The following is a 21362-nucleotide window of genomic DNA, read 5'->3' as shown; positions in this document are numbered from 1 at the left end:
GCGGATAGAGATGATGTTCGAGCAGATGATGAAAAGAACCAAGACTCTGACGCACAATTGCTTCTCATAACACATCTATCCGGAACCTAGAAGTGCAAATAGGACAAATTTCTCAAGCTTTAAATACCCGACCTAAGGGTGCGCTACCAAGTGACACGGTAGTGAACCCGAAGGGGGGCAATAATCATGTAATGGCAGTCACAACTAGAAGTGGAAGAGGCGGTGAAATGCCGGCCTCAAATGAAAATTGAGTGGTGAATGATGATATTGAGCTCCAAGAAGATGTGGATCCTTTGATTGTTGAAGATGTGGTTGAGACAAATGTGAACAAGGAAGTGAGAATAGATATTGATGAGGCCGAGGTGGAAACTCAAGAGGCCGTGAACCCGTCTAGGGAGCACATAATTGATATTCCGGAGCCGGTGGTGCCAAAAGCCAAGGCACCCTTGCCTAGACCACCTCCACCTTATCCTCAGCGGTTAGCAAAGCAAAAGAATGACAATCAGTTCAAGAAATTCATAGATATGATGAAAAGCCTTACAATCAATGTGCCTTTGGTGGAGGCACTTCAACAAATGCCGGGCTATGCAAAGTTCATAAAGGATTTGGTCACAAAGAAGTGTTCCATGGACTATGAAACAATAAAGATGACGCACGAAGTTAGTGCGATAGTACATTCTATTGCCCCGAAACTTGAAGACCCTGGAGCTTTTACTATTCCTTGCACTATCGGGAGTGCAGAGTTTGCTAAGGCCCTTTGTGACTTGGGGGCTAGCATTAATTTGATGCCGTATTCAGTCTTCAAGACTTTGGGAATTGGGCAACCTAGGCCAACCTCGATGAGACTTCAAATGGCGAACCGGTCGATGAAGCGGCCTTTGGGTATAATTGACGACGTTCTTGTCCGGGTGGACAAATTCATATTGCCGGCCGACTTTGTCATATTGGATTGTGAAGTGGATTTTGAAGTGCCGATTATTCTTGGGAGACCTTTCCTAGCTATGGGGAAGGCTTTGGTTGATGTTGAGGCAGGTGAGTTGACATTCCGAGTGGGAGATGAGAAGGTGGTATTCCATGTTTGCAAATCAATGAGACAACCCAATAGCACGGAAGTGTGTTCACTTGTGGACATTGTCACATCTGTGATAGTTGATGACACAAGTTCCATGATGAATGTTGAAGATCCTCTTGAGGCCGTACTTCTTGGCATGGATGTAGAAGATGATGCTAGCAGAGTGGAGTGTGTGAATGCATTTCATGGTATGGGTTCATATTCATATGAGTCTAGGAAGTTATCTTTGATCTTGAAAACCATAAAATCCCACCAATTAAGCCATTCACTGAGGAGCCACCGGTGTTGGAGTTGAAGCCACTTCCTCCACACCTCAGGTATGAATTTTTGGGCTCTAATTCAACTCTTCCAGTTATTCTTTCTTCTTTCCTTACTAACTTGCAGGTTGAGGCCACTTTGGAGGTGCTTCAAAGGCGAAAAAGGGCAATAGGATGGACTCTGGCGGACATTAGGGGGATAAGCCCCACATTTTGCATGCATAAGATCATCTTGGAGGAGGATGCAAGGCCGTCCTTTGAACATCAAAGAAGACTTAATGAGGCGATGCAAGAAGTGGTAAAGAAAGAGGTTATCAAGTGGCTTGCCAAAGAAAGGAGGGATGACGGTGGTGCCCAATGACAACAATGAACTTATTCCCACTCGAACCATTACCGGGTGGAGAGTTTGCATGGACTACCGGAAACTCAACAAGGTGACCCGCAAGGATCATTTTCCCTTGCCATTCCTCGACCAAATGCTTGATCGTCTTGCGGGGAGAGCATTCTATTGTTTCTTGGATGGGTACTCGGGCTACAATCAAATTTTAATTGCCCCGGAGGACCAAGAGAAGACTACTTTTACATGCCCCTATGGAACATTTGCTTTCTCCCGGATGCCATTCGGATTGTGCAATGCTCCAGCGACCTTCCAACGTTGCATGATGGCTATTTTCACCGATATGGTGGAGGACATATTGGAGGTCTTTATGGACGACTTTAATGTGGTTGGTGACTCTTTTGATGCATGCTTGGTAAATTTGGATAGAGTCTAGGCTCATTGTGAAGAAACTAACCTAGTTCTCAATTGGGAAAAATGCCATTTTATGGTTGAAGAAGGAATAGTGTTGGGCCACAAGATTTCAAAACATGGGATTGAGGTAGATAAGGCGAAAATTGAGGTGATTTCAAGGCTCCCTCCCCCTACTTCTGTCAAAGGGGTGAGGAGTTTTCTTGGGCACGCCGGGTTCTACCGGCGGTTTATCAAAGACTTCTCGAAGGTTGTAAATCTACTGTGCAAGCTACTCGAGAAAGATGCCAAGTTCGTTTTTGACGAAAAATGCATGGAGGCCTTTGAACTCTTAAAACACAAGTTGACCACTACCCCTATCATAACTGCACCTAATTGGAGTTTGCCCTTTGAACTAATGTGTGATGCTAGTGATGTTGCAGTGGGGGCGGTGTTGGGTCAACGGGTTAACAAAATGTTCCATCCCGTGTATTATGCAAGTAAGACTATGAATGAAGCTCAATGGAATTACACGGTGACGGAGAAGGAGTTATTGGCCATTGTATTTGCCATGGAGAAATTTCGGCCCTATCTTATGGGGCCAAGGTGATTGTGCACACGGACCATGCCGCCCTTAGATATTTGATGACCAAAAAGGATTCCAAAGCAAGATTGATGAGATGGGTGTTACTTCTTCAAGAATTTGACTTAGAAATAGTGGACCGGAAGGGAAGTGAGAACCAAGTTGCGCCATTTGTCCCCGTTAGAGAAAGAAGGGAGGCCATGTGACGGTCTTGAGATAAATGATGCATTCCCTGACGAGCAACTTCTTGCTGTGTCAATGTGTGACTTGCCATGGTTCGCGGACATCGCCAACTTCATTGTGACCGGAATTGTCCCGTGTGAGCTCTCTTCCAACCAAAAGAAGAAACTCAAATGGGATAGTTTGGATTTTTATTGGGATGATCTGTACTTGTTCAAAATTTGCACGGATGGTGTGATTAGAAGATGTGTCCCGGAAGGTGAATAATTGAGCATATTGGAGGCTTGTCACTCCTCCCCCTATGGTGGCCATCATGGAGGGGTAAGGACGGCTTCAAAGATCTTGAGTTGCGGTTTCTATTGGCCGACTTTGTTCAAAGATGCTGGTGACTTGGTAAAGAGATGTGATGCATGCCAAAGGGCCAGCGGAATTTCAAAAAGGGATGAGATGCCTCTCAATACGATTCTCGAAGTGGATATTTTTGACGTTTGGGTCATCGATTTCATGGGTCCTTTCGTGAGCTCTTGTGGGGACACTTATATTCTCGTGGCGGTGGACTATGTCTCAAAGTGGGTTGAAGCCGTGGCTTTACCCAACAATGAATCCCGAAGTGTTGTGGCATTCTTGAAAAAGAGTATCTTTATAAGGTTTGGTACCGCTCGTGCTATCATTAGTGATGGGGGGTCTCACTTTTGCAACAAGGCTTTCGACTCATTGCTTGCTAAGTATGGAGTAAATCACAAAGTGACCAGCCCCTATCATCCTCAAGCTAGCGGTCAAGTGGAAGTGTCCAACCGAGAAATAAAGAGTATCTTGTCCAAGATGGTAAATGCTAATATGACCGATTGGTCGAAAAAGTAAGATGACGCTTTATGGGCTTACCGGACGGCTTACAAGACCCCAATTGGTATGTCCCCGTACCGGTTGGTATTCGGGAAAGCTTGCCATCTTCCGGTGGAATTGGAGCACAAAGCTATGTGGGCCTTGAGAAAGTTGAACTTGGAATGGGATGTTGCGGCGAATCTCCGTGTTGAGCAACTTAATGAGCTTGATGAGTTTAGATTTCATGCCTACTCCAGCTCGTCCTTGTATAAGGACAAGATGAAGTATCTTCATGACAAATATGCTCGGTGAAAGGAATTCAAGGTTGGTGATATGGTTCTTCTTTTCAACTCCCGGTTGAGGTTATTTCAGGGCAAGCTCAAGTCAAAGTGGAGTGGGCCATTTGAAGTTGTATGTGTGACTCCGTTTGGTGCTCTTGATCTAAAGAACAAGAATGGTGAAGTTTTCCGGGTCAATGGACATCGTGTCAAGCATTATTTGGGAAAGTTTGATGACAGCCACGTGGTGGCACTCATTCATTTGAAGTGATGTGATGGTAACATGCGTCGTCCGCGATGTTAAATCAGGCGCTTCTTGGGAGGCAACCCATGTCTTTTTCTTTGTCTTTGATTCTCTTAGTAGTTTAGGATTTTTGAGCTAATTGTTTGTGAGATGTTGCAGGGATTGTGTTGAGGCAGTGCAAAACAAAGGAAAAACACTGGTAGTCTCTGAAGTAGCCAGTGCGGACCACGATGCACTTTTGTGCGGTCCGCGCTGGCATGTCACTAATTGCATGCTCTCTGAAGTTTTCCACCGCGGCCGCATCCATGTTTGTGCGGTCCGCGGTGGACCTTCGCGGTCCACGGCCGACTAGGTTGCCTTCTGAAACTTCGGATTTTGAAAACCTAGCGCGGTCCGCGGTCACTTTTGCAGGTAGGTGAGTGTGGGCCCCCAGTTTTTCTATAAATTGGGCCCTAGGGCTTCATTTTACCCTTTTCGCACTTTCAACACTCAGAGTTCTAAGACACTATTCATCCCCTTCTAAGACTACTCTTCTGACTTCTTGGACTATTTGCACTCAATCCTCATAAACTTGGTAACATTTCATGCACTTGTGATTAATTAAATTTCTTATTTTCATTTTTTTTATAGCTTGTTCAGTAGTGTAATTTCTTCTTTTTTTATTTAACTATTAGTTTAGGTTGGTTTAATACTAGGGTAATGCACCAAATATGCTTGATTGATGGGTGAACTGAGTAGGGCCAAAGTAGGTGTAATAACTTGAACAAGAATGGCAAAATATGCACCCCTAACTTAGTACCCGGAAACCCTAGATCAGCGCGGTCATTTTTGCGCGAAGGCGCTGCCCTGACGCGGTCCGCGTTACAATTTTGTGCGGACTGCGGTGCTTTTGTGTTTGAAAGGTAATAGTCTCCAGCGCGGCCGCATTCATGTTTGTGCGGTCCGTGCTGGACCACCGCGGCCGCGTTGCATTTTTGTGCGGACTGCGGTGGGAGATCAGAGAGGGTGTATTCTGGGCCTTTGCCCAACGCGGACCGCATTACAATTTTTTGCGGTCCGCGGTGCCCCTAATGCGGCCGCTGTCAAGTTTGTGCGGTCCGCATTACCAGGTTCTGCAACCTGTTTCTGCTGCTGTGTACTGATATTGTCTATGCAATCTATTTTGATTCACTTGTTCCATTGCATGTGCTTAAACTAACAATGTTAGATGCTTATCTTTGCAGACAATGGTTAAACAACAGGGAGCCAAACAATCACAACAACTCGAGAGAGGTGGTTCCTCCCGAGGGGGAAAAGGTAAAAGAATAGCAAAGCCCACTCCCCAGGCTAGGGAAAACATAAAAAGAACCCGAAAATTAATCAAAGTTGTTGATAGGGCTGCTTTGCATTCGTCGGAGAGTCAGTATGCACCCTCCAAAGACATCTCCTGCGATTCAATCCCACTCTCATGTAACTGACCCCCTCCACCTAGTTGATACCCCTCCCCCATCACCCACTTCCAAAAGACCAGTGACTGTAGTCCCGAATTCTTCTGACGAGTCCGCTGCTGGTAGTGAGCAATAGTCCACCTCCCCCACAACTTCATTATCTGGGGAGAGTGCAGGTCAGGATGAGGGAGGTGAACCTCAGGTTGGGGGGATTGAGAGAACTGGGAAGCCGGAACTCTGGGAGGATCGGTTTGTTAGTCAAGTGGCCTTCCATAAGTTTAGGGAATGGTGGTCGTTGAGGAAGTTGATACCAGAGAGAACTTTTATTGACACTGACCTTTTACCCCACAACCCGAACGTACAGAGGCAATTTAGAATGAGATGGGGTTGGGAGTTCTTCATGGAGAGCTGCATAGATGCTAACGAGCACATGGTTAGGGAGTTCTACTCCAATGTGGCTTATATAGTGAAAGATACCAAGGTGACCAAAATTAGAAACAAAATTGTGTTGTTTGATGGGAGATTGTTAAATGAATATTTGGGGTTCCGTGATGAAGACGAGTCCCTTTATTTGGCAAAAGTGGCAATGGGAGAGGAAGTCCGCCCGTGGTTGGCCCAGTACTTGGAAATCCCGGGTATCGTGCCGGAGTGGTTGCAAGCAAGGAAGAAAATATTCAGGAAGACATTCAGCTTTGAGGCTCGAGGGTGGTTGACATTTGTATGCAGTCGGCTTGACCCTTCTACTCATAACCAGACGATTCCACTTACCCGAGCAGTTCTAGTTGCATCTATTACAGCTGGGTACCCTATCAACGTGGGCAATGTGATGTCCCGTGTGATTTCTGCGTTAGGGCAAGAGCATGACAGGAATTATCCTTTTCCCAACACCCTATCAATGTATTTTTCGGGACCTGGAGGTGGAGAAGAGGAGATATGATGTCAAGACCAAGCCTGTAGCCCCCTATTCTTGGTACAGTATGCAGGGTCCGGACAACCCTAAATCCAAGAACTACAAGCCACCTTCCTCTGCCCCAACTGGCCAGTCTGAGGAGCCAGTTGCGGTAGAGCCTTCTACCGAGCCTTCCACCATACCTGCTGCCACTACAGTTGAGGATTTGCCTCCAGGACCTTCTTCTTCTGCTGGTCCCAGTACTTCAGCTGGCCCGAGAGTGCCATCTTCCAGGACTATTCCATTCACTGCCCATCAGTTGAGTCAGTCATTGGCTAGCCTGAACAACTGGATGTCAGCTGCGACATCCAAGTTGTCCATATTTTCTTCTACCATTCAGACCCAATCTGCACCTCAGCCTGCTCAGATTCCTCAATCCATTGAGGACACTTTGAAGAAGCTCCTGGAGAACCAGGAAAAGATTTTGAAGACACAGGCTACTTTGACTGCAGCTGTGAAGTCACATGGCAAGGCTCTGAAGGAGCTTGCCAAGGAGAACAGAAAGATGAGGAGGTCACGAGCTTCCAAAGAGTCTGTGAAAGAGCTGCAGAAAGATGTGGACAAACTATTGGCAGATCAGATGCCTCTAGACTTGTTATTTGGGGATCCAGCCCCTCCAGCAGCAGCACCAGTACCACAGCCAGAGCAGGAGCAGGTACCCAGGCAACCGAGGAAGAAGAGAAAGCTCCCCAACACAGCGGATGCAGTTATTGAGGTGGCAGTCCCACAGGAGGCCTCCTCCACTTTGCCTCAGGATGCACCTGTCATACAGCCGGTCTAGGAGCAGGCTCCAGTCCCAGCAGTTGAGCAGCAGGAGGCCGGGAGCCAGTCTGAGGCTCCCGCACATACGGAGGACTTGGGGACCACAGATGACCCCATGCAGACGGACCTGGCTTAGGGAGCCCCTATATCCTTTGCTATGATTTTTTTGATGCTTATTTTGGTAGTTGGCACTGGGGACAATGCCAGCTTTTATTCGTGGGGGTGTGCCCTACTTTTTTGATGAATCTGGATGATTGTACATATTTGACTCTGTTTTTCTTTCTTTAGGTTGATTTTCTATTTGGTATGTATATAACTTTACATTTAGTACTTTTTATTTTCTATTTTGGTTTGTGTATAAAGTTAAGTTACATTTTGTATATATTCATCCCCGTTTGTATATTCTAACCCCCTATTGTAAATATTCATTCTATTTTCGTTTTTCGCAAAAAAAAATTTGTTTTTAGCTTTATAGTTAGGTTCGTAGCCTCTTGTTTTGTTTTTGACGCTCCCAATAAGCCCTTGGTTTTCTTAAGGCCACGGTTCTTTCCAAGGGTGGAATATTGTGTGAACCGGGTGGCTCTTCCCGATGATGGATGGAGTGACTACCTTCTTAAGGGTTTGAGTCCATTTCTTTGATTTTTCTTTTGTTTTTGATAGTTGTAGTTAAGGGCACCTCAAGCAAAGCTTCACTTGGGCCTAGCACATTTGCCTTTGATCCCATGGTCAAAGACATAATGTTGTGTTTAGGATGGTGAAAGTCGTGGCCTTGAGACTCTTGCGTTGACCAAACAATCATCATGTGGTCTTTTCGGACCATTGTGTGCTTGAATCGTAACTAAGGTCGTTGTGGGCCCTCGACTCGATGTTTTAGCAATCCCTTAGCATGTGTGGTGAGGAATCTAATTGTGAGTCCAAGTCCCGAGCCAATGGTCTAGAACTTGCCCTGAATGTTTGTTGAGGCGAAATCCTAGGTGAAATTTGACTTGAGAAGTGATTATAGGCTCTCCTTGATCCGAATGCTAAGTTGAACAATTCCATAGCCTACCAAAAAGATGATCCCTAGTTAACCCTTTTGAGCCTTAAACCTTTTCTTCCAAGAACCAATGCTACAAGCTTATACCTGTTCTAAATAATTACCCTCTCTTGGCACCCAAATCTTCCCTTGAGTAATGGCAATTGTCTAAGTTTGGGGGGAGAGACAAGAAAGGAAACAAAGAGGTAGAAGGTACAAAAGCAAAAGAAAAAGGAAGGCAATGAAAAAGCAAGAAAAGAAAAAGACAAAAAGAAAGTTCAAAGTGAACAAGAATAAAAAGGGAGTCAAAAGGGAACAAAAGTGAAAAGAAAAAGGTGTGGAAAAAGTAGAAAAGGAGAAATGTTTTGAATTGTATAAGAAAGAGTGACAATGTGTCTCTCTAATCCCTTGTAAAGAAGTGAAATACTCAAAAGAGTCAAAAGATTGTGCCATAATGAATCAAAAGAGTGCTTAAGGGAAGATTGAACCCATTTGAATAAAAACATGTCCTGCCCTTACCCAAAAGCCTTCATAATGACTCCACAAAAGCCCTATAAGATCTTAAGTTGAAGGAAACCTATATTAGTGGATACTTACATAAGGGGAAAGCATATGGTACCTAAAGCCGGACTTGTGACCTTCTTCTTGAGAGAGATGAGTGAAACTCCATCAACCTCGATTTGTGTGTTAATACTCTAAAAGGTGAGGTTCGCTTAGGGAAAGTTGAGGACGTGTGAGTTTGGGTTCCACAATGACCAAAGTATTGAGATAAGCTCTTTGATGAAATGTGTCAACTCTTGATGCTCTTGTGTCACACTGGATCCATGGTTCTTTCCAAAAGTTAAATGTGTTAATGACACATTCGTATTGAGGGCAATTGTTAGTCCCAATTGATGCTTGTTGAGGTTGCCTTAGGATGGCTGGAACTATGTGGATTTTCCTTTAAGGGGTGGGTCTTATTTTGTTTGCTTGAGGACAAGCAAAGGCTTAAGTTTGGGGGAGTTGATAAGTTAGGATTTTGACGTGTTTTATACCCTACTTGCCTACGCTTTTGTTATACAATTGCTACAAAATAGTCCCAAAATACTCACAAGTTGTACTTGATTGCAGGTTTGATCGACAAAGCGACAAAAGTCAAATATCAGCTCAGAAAGGAGTGAAACCTGCTCAAGTGTCAAAGACCAAGGAAGTTGAGGAAAAGAGGCCCTAGTGCGGACCGCGCAACTGTGAACGCGGCCGCACTAGGAGGTTCAGAGAATGGCAATATTCAAAGGGAGGCTACGCGGCCGCGTTCATTTTTACGCGGTCTGCAGTCAGGCTCCGCGTCCGCGCTACACTTTTATGCGGTCCGCGGAGCAGAGATTCGGAGAGCCTAATTTTGACCCCTTCCAAGCAATGCGGCTCGCGCTCATTTCTGTGCGGCCGCGCTAACTTTCACCGCGGCCGCGCTACATTTTTACGCGGTCCGCGGTCCTCAACTTCAGAAGAAGCATAAACAAAGAGTTCAAGAGCCAGTGGGGCCGTGGTCATGTTTGCGCAGTCCGCACTGACCCCGCAGGGGTATTTTTATCCAATTTTTCCAGCCTAGTATAAATAGACCCTTTTTTTCCATTTTAGGTTAAGTTTTTGTTTTTCTGAAGCTGTTGAGCTCGTGAGAACGACTAGTATAGCCATTTTTGGCACTTTTGATCTTTGATATTGTATTTCCTTCTTAGCAATTAGTTAATATGTTTACTTCTTCATCTATTTCTTTAATTTTTGCATCTAGCATGAGTAGTTAAACTCACTAGCTAGGGTTGTGGCTCAATCCTCGTGTGGGTAATTGATGGGTGTTGCCATCTAAGGTTAGATTGATATCGGGTGTTAGCTATTTGGGTTAATTTTAGGTTTTAACTAAGGATTGGTGGTTGCAAACACTAATTCTAGCTTGGTAGGTTTAACTTTTCTTGAGAAAGAGAGTCTATGACCCCAAAATTGACCCAACAAGGAATTGGGATGGACCCATGAGAAATGATAGTCCCAATTAACGGGTTAAACCTCGAGAGAGTAATCACCCTACTTGAACCCTAGTTGCTTGGTCTAATTGGCCTACCCAATTGGTCTCGAGAGAGTCAATTGGGTAAAATCACTCTCTCTACCGAGAGGTGTGAGAGTGGGTACAATTGTGCAATGGTTATAGCATAAGCCCCAAACATGTCAATCTATCCTTAGTAGCATCTACCCATTAATTAGCCACCTAGGCAATGCCACGACCCTAGTGCTTTTCTCTATATTAATTACAACTTAACAATGTTCCCGTAGCATAATTTAGCTTCAATCATTAGTCTTATAATAGTAGATATAAAAATCAAAACCAAAGATGTTTGAAGTGATATTAGAAGCACAACTGCAATTCTAGACTAAACAGACAATACAACTCCATTACTAGCTCCCTGTGGAAATTCGATCCCGAACCACTATTCGGGTAAAAGCTGTTGCGACCCGCTCTTCCTACCTTAGTGTAGTGTTGAGTCGGCAGGGATCACCCTACCCTCTTGCTGAACTGGGGCTACAGGTGGTACCGGTATAACCTCTAGAATCTGATCAACCTGAACCCGCTTCTCTGGGGTACTGGTGGCGAGAGTTTATGCTCCTCCCCCGGCCTATGATGTGGCTGCAGCAAGGGGAATCAACCTTGCCTGAGCTAGAGTGCTGAACATGCTCATGAACTGTGCAAGGGTCTCCTGAGGAGCCGCAGTAGTAGTAGGTGTATCAGGTGCCTGTGCTCCGACTTGAGCTACTGGTGGCTCCTCTATAGCAGCTCGCTTGGGTGCTCTGACTGCACCATGTGTGCGTCCTAGGCCTCTACCTCGCCCCCGGCCTCGGGCGGCTCTTGCAGGGGGCGCGGGTGCTTGGTCATCTCGGGTAGCACGTGTCCTCACAATCTGTAAGAGAATAGAAGTCAGAAGTTTAGAATTTCGAAGTCAATAATCTCGCATGACAAGGAATCAAATAAAGTGGAATTTTCCTAACAGATCAATAGCCTCCCGATGATAAGTACAGACGTCTCCGTACCGATCTGCGAGACTCTAATAAATCAGCTTGTAGCTTAAGACACCTATGAATCTAGAGCTCTGATACCAACTTGTCACGATCCAATTTCTTCCTCCGTGATCTGTCGTTATGGCACCTAGTCTCTACGATTAGGCAAGCCTAATATTGCGGAAATAAAATGAAAACACAAAGATAAAAGCTAACAGTTATAATTAATAAGCGAATATGGTGCCACTCGGCATATAAAATAATCATCTTTCCCGAAACCCGAAATGTCGCGATGTCACAAGCTTCTAAGAGTTTCTAACTGCTCTATACATCCATGACGGAAGAAAAAAAAGGGGAAATTAACACAAGGAATAGAAGGGGACTCCGAGGTTTGAAGACACGGTAGATGTACCTTGAACTCTCCTGAAGCAGCAACCACACAGCTAGACTCGGGGCTGATAGCTAGTACCTGGATCTGGACAAGGAAAAATATACGCAGGAAAGGGCATGAATACACCACAACGGTACCCAGTAAGTGCCATGTCTGACCTCGGTCGAGTAGTGACGAGATCAGGTCAGGGCCCTACTGGTATAAATATGATGAAATAAGACAAAAAGAAGTATTGCAGTAAATAATTACAGAAAAATAACAGGAATAGAATTCAATGAAAGCCAATAGCTCAAAACACAGTAATAGGAACAGGGGATCTCCCGAGATACCGTCCCATAGTCTCAAACGTAAATGTGCAGGGGAATCTCCCGGAATATCGTTCCGTATTCCCAAAGAAAATATACAGTGCTGGGGGATCTCTCGGAATACCGTTCTATAGTCCCAAAGTAAATACACAGTGCTGGGGAATCTCCCGGACTACCGTTCTGTAGTCCTAAAGTAAATAAGCAGTACAGGGGGATCTCCCTGAATACCGTTCCGTAGTCCCAAAGTAAATAAGCAGTCAAATAATAGAATTACAACTACAACACGAAATCCTATGACTTAGACTAAGTCCAAGTCAACAAAAAAGCAGGAAATTCACTAAGCATGATGCACAGAGTGCAGGTAAGCAATTAAGACACGTAGTCATGTTGTTCTAAACTAAACAGGATAATTACATATGCTAGTGTAGCTCAATTAAAGGTAAACTGATATTTTTCTTAATGAAAACGGAATTTTTCAACAAATATCCCGAGTACGCTTTCGTCATCTCACGTACACGGCGCTCATATATCAAATAGTACCAAATCCTAAGGGGAGTTCCCCCACACAAGGTTAGGCAAGCCACTTACCTCGAACCAAGCTCAAATCAATCCGTCACAATGCTCTTTCCACGAATATCCGACTCTGAGTGGCTCAAATCTAGCCAAAACCAATTACATAACATAAATATAGCTACAAGGAACTAATCTAGCTAATTTGAGCTGGTAATTTTTACCCCACCAAAAAATACTCCTACAAAACTAATAAATAGATTATTCCTATTTTTTTTTAGATTTTTGTAGAATTTTTGGTAATTATTTGAAACTATTTGCACTTTATTTGCATTTTTCATTTTTTTTACTCGTGGAAAATAACAAAAAAAAAATTTAAATCCTCATCATATAGCATTATTAGGTTTTTAATTGAATCAAGTACCAAATTATATAATTTGATTATATAATTAAAAAGAAAATTACAACATTGTTTGTTTTAACATTTTTAGTTTTAGTGATTAAAATCAGTAATTTTTCTTTTAAAAATTTAAGATTGACTAATTATGTAAATAGTACAAATAGATAGTTATTTTAATTTTACAACTTAAGATAATTTAGTACTTAATTTAGGATTTGATTAAATTAAATAGATTTTAAAAGTTAATTAGACAAAATTGGGTTTAGATACACCTTGGCCAGACTGGGCTAGTTTTTAAACCATCCCAATCTCAAAAACTCCGTCCAAATTACCCAAGCCCAATACCCAAATCGGTCCAGCCCTTTATTAAACCAAACGACACCGTTTTTAGTGCCAATCAATCCAAGCCGTTGATCTTCACAAGATCTAACGACTCNCCCCCCTATTTCGGTCTCCTCCTCTCTCACACCTCTCTCTCTAACCTCACCCCAAACCCTAGCCGCCTCTCCATCCTCCGCCCTGAGCCGCTGTCGAAAATCACCTACGGCGGCGGCGACACCCCAAAGCCACCCAAGTCCACCCTATTCTCTCTCCACTCTTCCTAAACCTCCCCCACACTAATCAAACCCCAAAAAATCCCGTTAAAACAGTAGATCTGGAACCTGAAAAGAACCAAAAACACTAGCTCTGCCCTAGCCCCACCGCCGAAAATCGCCTGTGGCGACACTGGAACTCCAAAGCCATTCAAACTCACCCCATACACTCTCTTCACCTTCCTGAATCTCAACCTACCAACCAAATCCCCAAAAACCCCCCACCAAATATAATAGATCTTAGATCTGAAAACCTAAAAACCCTAGAGCCGCCGCCGGAAATCGCCTATGGAGGCGGAAAAACTCTAAACCTACCTAAACTCATGCCATACCACTACCACACCCCCTAGAACCCTATTCTACCCATAGATCCCGAAAATACCCCATCAAAAATCCTAGATCTAAGATCCGATTTTCCTAAATCCCAGATCTGTTTTTCCCTTTTTTTGATTTCACCTAGTTCATATAATAATCCTCGTGCCAAGATCTCTCACCAAGGATCTCAGATTCTAGGTGAGTGTCTTGGCATGAGGGTTTTTAACGGCTAGATTCCCCTTTTCCCAAAAAACAGCTTTAGGTATAATTTCTTTCTTTTTCCTTTTTCCTTTCTATTTTTCCTTTATCTTTTTTTTATTATTATTATTGTGTTTTATTTTACTAATTTTTATGTTATTTTTCAGTACTACTGTTTTATTTATTTTCTGTTATTTTTTGTTTAAATTAATTAAATGAAGTCAGTTAGGTTAAAACTAGTAATTAGTTTTAGATGCATGTTTGTTTTCTTTGGTAGTTGTTTAGGAATTGGGCTCCACTAAAGTGGCCCGTTCAACTTGGCTCGTAAATTGGGCTTGTCTGATAGACAGGCCCACAGCTTTGTTAAAAGCTTAAGAGCTCAAGGTCCTTAGACCAAGAGTGACACGACTTAGGCCCAGAACCAGTCTGGTTCTGAGGCAATTCCAAGGCCTTGAAGGGTCAATTTTGGAATCTTAAGTTTGAATTTTTTTTAGTAAATGTTAAGAAACTTCTAGAATAGAGACAACTGTTCCAATGCTGAGTAGGAAAGGATAGGGATAAGATTCAAATATCCAGAAATTGGACAGTTGTCCATTTTCTGTGATAAAAAGGTACTAGAAATTGGACAGCTATCCATATTTCTGTTTAGGAAAGATGCCTTTTCCCTGATTTTTGGCAATGCTGGCAGATTCCTTTTTGGTACCCTAACCCTTATCCCTTTCACTCCCTCACTCTATATAAACACTGACCCTTTTCTACATTAGACACACTGACAGACCTACACACACTGAAAAAACACACAAAAAATTCTTTGAAAATACACTAATTCTGCACTGGTTTTGAGTTTCTTTCTTTCATTTTTAGCAAAGAACTCCTACTGGTTTCATACTTTTGCTGGGATTTTTGAGTTTGAATTTGAAGCTGTTGTGGTTTCCTGTTTGGTATTTCTTGCTGCTGCTTTTACTCAAGTTTTTAGAGACATATTTTAATTATCTGTTTGTTTTCTTGCTGCTAATCAAGGTACTTTCTTAACAATGTAAAAGTTTAATTTTGTTATTGGTATGATTTTTGCTGTTCATCAGAATTTATGTTTGGTTTGAATATGGTCTTATGCATAAGTTAAATTGCTGCATGAATCATGTTGGTTAAAGTTGCTTAGTTGGAAGTTGTGTGTAAATCCATGTAGAACTAGTCATTTACATTGTTTATTCCATCTAAGTTACATTAGCATTATGTTAAAGTATTCTGGAAATCGCAAAATATCTGTTTAAGCTTCATGTATTCATGTTAGAAAGATTTTATCCAGAAGATCTATACGCTTGTATATAATAGAAGAAGTAAAAAAAGCAGTATTTTCTTTTAAGAAACTTGTTAGAGTAGTAATAGGTAGATTTGGTTATCATTAAAGAATTAATCTCAGTATTTAGTTAATAAGTTAGCTCTTTCTATATATTTCTTGTATAATGAGTTATACAAGAAATATATTAATAGCTTGATATATTAAAAGTTTTACTATTTTGTTTAAAGTAATTAAACATAGTATTTCCAATTCGTTAGTTTTTAGATCACGAAAAACTAGGGTTTTTATGCGCAAACTGGACAATAGGCCATAATACATTTCCAGGCCCAAACCAATTGGGTCCATGTAATTGTATTCTAGGTTTCGGCTAATAAATCGAGCTTATAGTTTGAATAAAAATATGTACATTCTGAAGTTTTAAGTACCCCAATAATTTTTAAACTTGTCACATTAGCATAGTGTTAACATAAGAAGTAAAAGACTTAGGTGAAAATTATCGAAATGAACCAGATTTAGATTTACTTTACTCAAGTCCCAGCCCGCTTAGCATTCTATTTTAAAATGTAAATGAAATACAAGTGAAATGTTATAATTTCTATTACCGCCAATAAACCACAAAATGACAGTCTCAAAGTCGTTAAAAACATGCATTGGGCCAGAGTCATTTGGACTTAGTCATCACCAGGCCCAAATCATTTTTGGTTGAATTCATTTAGCTGCTCTAAAACATGCATTGGGCCAGAGTCATTTAGACTCAGTGTCACGACCCTAAACCCGGACCCGGTCGCGATGGCGCCTCTCGTGAAGACAAGGCCAGCCGACACACTCCCTCTTCATTCTTAAGCAATTAAATAATAGAATGAAGTCTAAATCATAATAATAAATCCCAAAATAAGGTAGATAATACTATTGCGGAAGAGACATAGCCCGACATCGGGGTGTCACAAGTCACGAGCATCTACTAAGGTCTAAATACAACGGAAAATTCTGAAAATGCACTAAATACAGTCTAACAAAATTAGGAGGGAGAAAAGCAGTGCTGCAGATGTCGGGCAGCTACCTTGCTAAACTCCGATGACTCTGCCTCTAAGCAACCAATATCCGCTACCGGGTCCAGTAATACCTGAAGCTGCACACAAGGTGCAGGGAGTAAAGTGAGTACTCCAACTCAGTGAGTAATAATAATAAATGCAGACTGAGTAATAAGAAATCACGTAAAGGCACATCAACAGGCTATAACGAAGTAGTAAAAGCTAGTAAAAGCAGTGAAACAGTGAAAATGTGTAAAGTCACTTTAGTTAATTTAAGCTTCTTCAAAATGCCTTTTTAACAATTAAGCAAGTAGATGACAGGCAACTAGAAAAGATAACACATAAAGACCCGCCCCTCGGGCACAATTTCAACAGAATCAGCCCCTCGGCACAATACCAACAGAAACAGTCCCTCGAGCAACCACATTGAGCAATACCAGCCCCTCGGGCAAACACATGGAACAATACCAGCCCCTCGAGCACAGTACCAACAAAAACAGCCCCTCGGGCAACCACATGGAACGATACCAGCCCCTCGGGCAAACACATGGAAAAATACCAGCCCCTCGGGCAAACACATGGAATAATACCAGCTCCTCGGGCTATATCTCATATCACAATGGGTACCCGCACTCACTGGGGGTGTACAGACTCCGGGAGGGGCCCCTTACGGTCCAAGCTCAATAACAAGCCATCTCGTGGCATAATCAATCCGGCCCTCGGCCTCAAATAATAACAGAATCATCACACTGGATACCCGCGCTCACTGGGGGTGTACAGACTCCTGGAGGGGCCCCTTACGGCCCAAGAGCAATATCAAGCCATCTCGTGGCATCATCAATAGGCTCTCGACCTCATATCAACAAGCCACCTCATGGCGTACAAATCTCAGGCCCTCGGCCTCATAATAAATAAGCCACCTCGTGGCGTACAATATCTCAAGCCCTCGGCCTCATAATCATAAATCAGCGTATCCTCACACACACAGGCCCTCGGCCTTACTCAGTCAGAATCTCATAAGCCACTCGGGCAATAGTAAAACATGATGCTCAGCCCAATTATCATTTAAAAATATCATTTAATGTATTTAAACAGGTTAATCATGGCTGAGTTATGAAGACAGTTGTATATAACATGACTGAGTACAAGAATAAAGTCAATTAGTGAGGAAATATCAGTAAAAATCCCCTAAGGGTCCAAATAGTTGGCACGAGGCCCAAATATGGCATTCAGCCCAAAACACAATGATAGGAAATAGTTTTCAATCAAATTCGCGGTAAAACAATCATTCGGGATGGACTAAGTTACAATCCCCAATAGTGCACGACCCCACACTCGTCATCTAGCGTGTGGGTCACCTCAATATAGCACCACGATGTGCAATCCGGGGTTTCATACCCTCAGGACAACATTGAAAGTCATTACCCACCTCAATCCGGCCCAAACTCTAGCTCGCGATGCCTTTGCCCTCACGAATCGACCTCCGGATGCTCCAAATCTAGCCACAATCAGTACATAACCATTAAAATATGCTAAGGGAACAAAGCCCACTCGAAAATATCCAATTTATACCAAAAATCCCGAATTTGACCAAACCCGGCCCCCGGGCCCACATCTCGGAACCCAACAAAACTAACATCTATGAAATCCTCATCCTCTCGCGAGTCTATACATATCAAGAACATCAAAATCGGACCTCAAATGGCCCCTCAAATCCCAAATTCTAGGTCTCCAATTACAAGCCGTAGTTTTTCAATACTAGGCTTAAATTCCATGATTAATTAGGTAGAATTCACATAAGAATCAAGTATAAAGTCCATAAATCTTACCTCCAAGTGTTCCCCCTTGATTCTCTCTTCAATTCCCTTCAAGAAGCTTCAAAATCGCCCAAAAATGGAGGAACTTAGCCTCAAAATCGTGGAAATGAGCTTTTAAACCATTCTGCCCAGCACTTAAAATTCCTTAATCGCGATCGCGGGACCCTCATCGCGATCGCGAAGCACAAATTTCCCAGACCCTAAATTTACTCTATGCGAACGCGGATAGACCCACGCGAGCGTGAAGCACAGCAAATTCAACAGGTCGCGAACGCGACCTTCACTACGCAAACGCGTCGAACAAAAGCATTGGGGACCCAGCTATCCCCCTTCCTCTATGCGAACGCGACAAGAAACTCACGATCGCGATGACCATAGACCACACACCTTCGCGATCGCGGAACCATCTTCGCGAACGCGAAGGCCAATTCCATAGCCTCACACCTTAACCCTTCGCGAACGCAGGACATGCATCGCGAACGCAGGACATGCATCGCGAACGCGAAGGTCCAAAACCTGCAACACCAACAGTAGAAATTTTGCAATTTTTCACAACATGAAATGGTCTGATTGACAACCCGAAACTCACCCGAGGCCCTCGGAACCTCAACCAAACATGAAAACATATCCCATAACTTCATTCAAACAAGTTCCAACCTTCGGAACGCTCAAAACAACATTAAAAAACCAAATTTGCATCAGATTCAAGCCTAAGAATTCCAAAATCTTCTAAATTACGCTTTCGATCAAAAAGTCTATCAAACCTCGTCCGAATAACCTGAAATTTTGCACACACGTCAAAAATGACACAACAGACCTACTCCAACTTTCGGAATTCCATTCCGACCCTTATATCAAAATCTCACCTATCAACCAGAAAACGCCAAAATCTCAATTTCGCCAATTCAAGCCTAAACCTTCCACGGATCTCCAAAATGCATTCCGATCACGCTCCTAAGTCCCAAATCACCTAACGGAGCTAACAAAATCCTAAAAATTCCAATCCGAGATCATATACAAACAAGTCAAAACTTGGTCAAACCTTTCAAATTTCAAGCTTCAAACTGAGAACTGTTCTTCCAAATTCGTTCTGATTACCCTGAAAATCAAAACCAACGATTTACATAAGTCATAATGCATAATATGGGGCTAGACATGCCCGAGAACTGGCGAGCGAGGTGCAAAAGCTCAAAATAACCGATCGGGTCGTTACACTCAGTCAGGCCCAAGTTTTTTGGGAATTAGATTCATTAGATGGTCCAAGTAATGGATGATACACGTCTTGTGCCAGAGTTCATTTGGACTCAGCCTTTATCAGGCCCAAAGCCTTTTAATTGTAGATCCATTGGGCAGCTAATATGTGAGCTGCCTAATTAATTCAAATAAATATTTCACATAGTATTAGACCTTTATACCTAGTCACAAGACATAGGGTACTTAACTTAGAGACATAATCATAACCTTAGGTGTACTTTAAATCGAACTAACTATTACAATTATGTACACGTACGCGTGACATAGTTGTGATGCCAAAAATAAAACCAAGGTATACGTTCGCGTGACCATGGTCAAATATTCTTAGTAAATAAAATGCCTTAATAAATACTCGTATAAATGCTTTTAGGCGCGGTTTTTAAACTGATATCGTGATTGCGTACATGTTCGCGTGACGTGATTGCGATTTTTTCAAATAAATTCAAAGTACGCGTTTGCGCGACTTTGACCAAACTTTTTTCTTCTTAAATAAACTAAGCGTTGCAAATTGTGTACACGTACGCGTGACATGATTCTTGACGCACCAAACTAAAACAAGTATACGTACGCGTAACTCGTCTTAAGTTAATTCTTTAAATACGGGTTATCAAGTGATTAGTAGCAGTAAAAGGTAAAATAAACATAGGTCCTAAAATGAGTAATTAGAGAAAATAAGCCAAGTATAAATTGCTAAGCGATCATGCTAAAACCACAGAATCCGGGAATGCCTAACACCTTCTCCCGGGTTAACAGTATTCCTTACCCGGTCTTCTGATTTCGCAGATTTTAAAACGGAGTCAATTTTTCTCGATTTGGGATTTAAAATAAACCGGTGACTTGGGACACCATATGAAAATATTCCAAGTGGCGACTCTGAAATTAAATAAATAATTACATTTCGATTAATGTCACTTTAATTGGAAAAACTCCCCTATCCCCCTCGGGAAAAGGGAGGGTGTGACAACTAACAAAATCAAAGCTAAGACAAGAAATTAAAAAAACGCCCAAAAAGCCTCCCCGGGCCCCCATCTCAGAATCGGGTAAAAGTCACAAAATATGAACACCCATTCACTCCCGAGTTCATTCGTACCGAAATTATCCAAATCCGAGGTCTAAATCCCACTCAAAACTCAAAAATTCGATTGGGGAACTTTTCCCCCATTTTCCCAACTTTCTCACTCAAAATCCTTGATTAAATGAAGAAAAAAATAATAGATTAATGAAATATAGCCAAAATCGAGTAAGGAATCGTTACCCAATAGCTCTCCTTGAGAATCTCTCGAAAATTCGCCTTCCACCGAGTTCCAAATTGAATTTTGTGATATGAACTTCAAACCCTCGAAAATCCCTTTTTCTGCCCAACGATTTCCGCTTCTGCATTCCCAGGACCGCATCTACGGGTCCCGCTTCTGTGACAGGGACTCCGTATCTGCGAGTTTTTATTAAACTCTAGAGTCCGTAGTTGCGCGCCTTTGTCCGCATATGCGAGTGTGCTTCTGCAGCTAATCGTCCGCTTCGCGGAGCCGCACCTACGGGCTTCCCACGGCAGGTGCGAAAACACCAGAAGCAGCCAACTTCAAAATATGCACAAGTCCAAATTTCAACCTATTGAGCATCCGAAACACACCCAAGGCCCCCGGTACCTAATCAAACATACCAAACACTCCGAAAACACCATACGAATTTAATCTAGCCCTTAAAACACATCAAACAACGCTAAAAACACAAATCGCCCTCCAATCCAAACTTAATGAACTTGAAACTTCCGAATTCGACAACCGATGCCGAAACCAACCAAACCACGTCCGATTGACCTCAAATTTTGCACACAAGTCATAAATCACACTACGGACCTACTTCAACTTCCGTAATCAAATTCCGACCCCGATATCATAAATTCCACTATCGGTC

This window comes from Nicotiana attenuata, unplaced genomic scaffold, assembly GCF_001879085.1.
Source record: "Nicotiana attenuata strain UT unplaced genomic scaffold, NIATTr2, whole genome shotgun sequence".
In the NCBI taxonomy this organism is placed as follows: domain Eukaryota; kingdom Viridiplantae; phylum Streptophyta; class Magnoliopsida; order Solanales; family Solanaceae; genus Nicotiana; species Nicotiana attenuata.
This window is presented reverse-complemented; position numbering follows the sequence as displayed.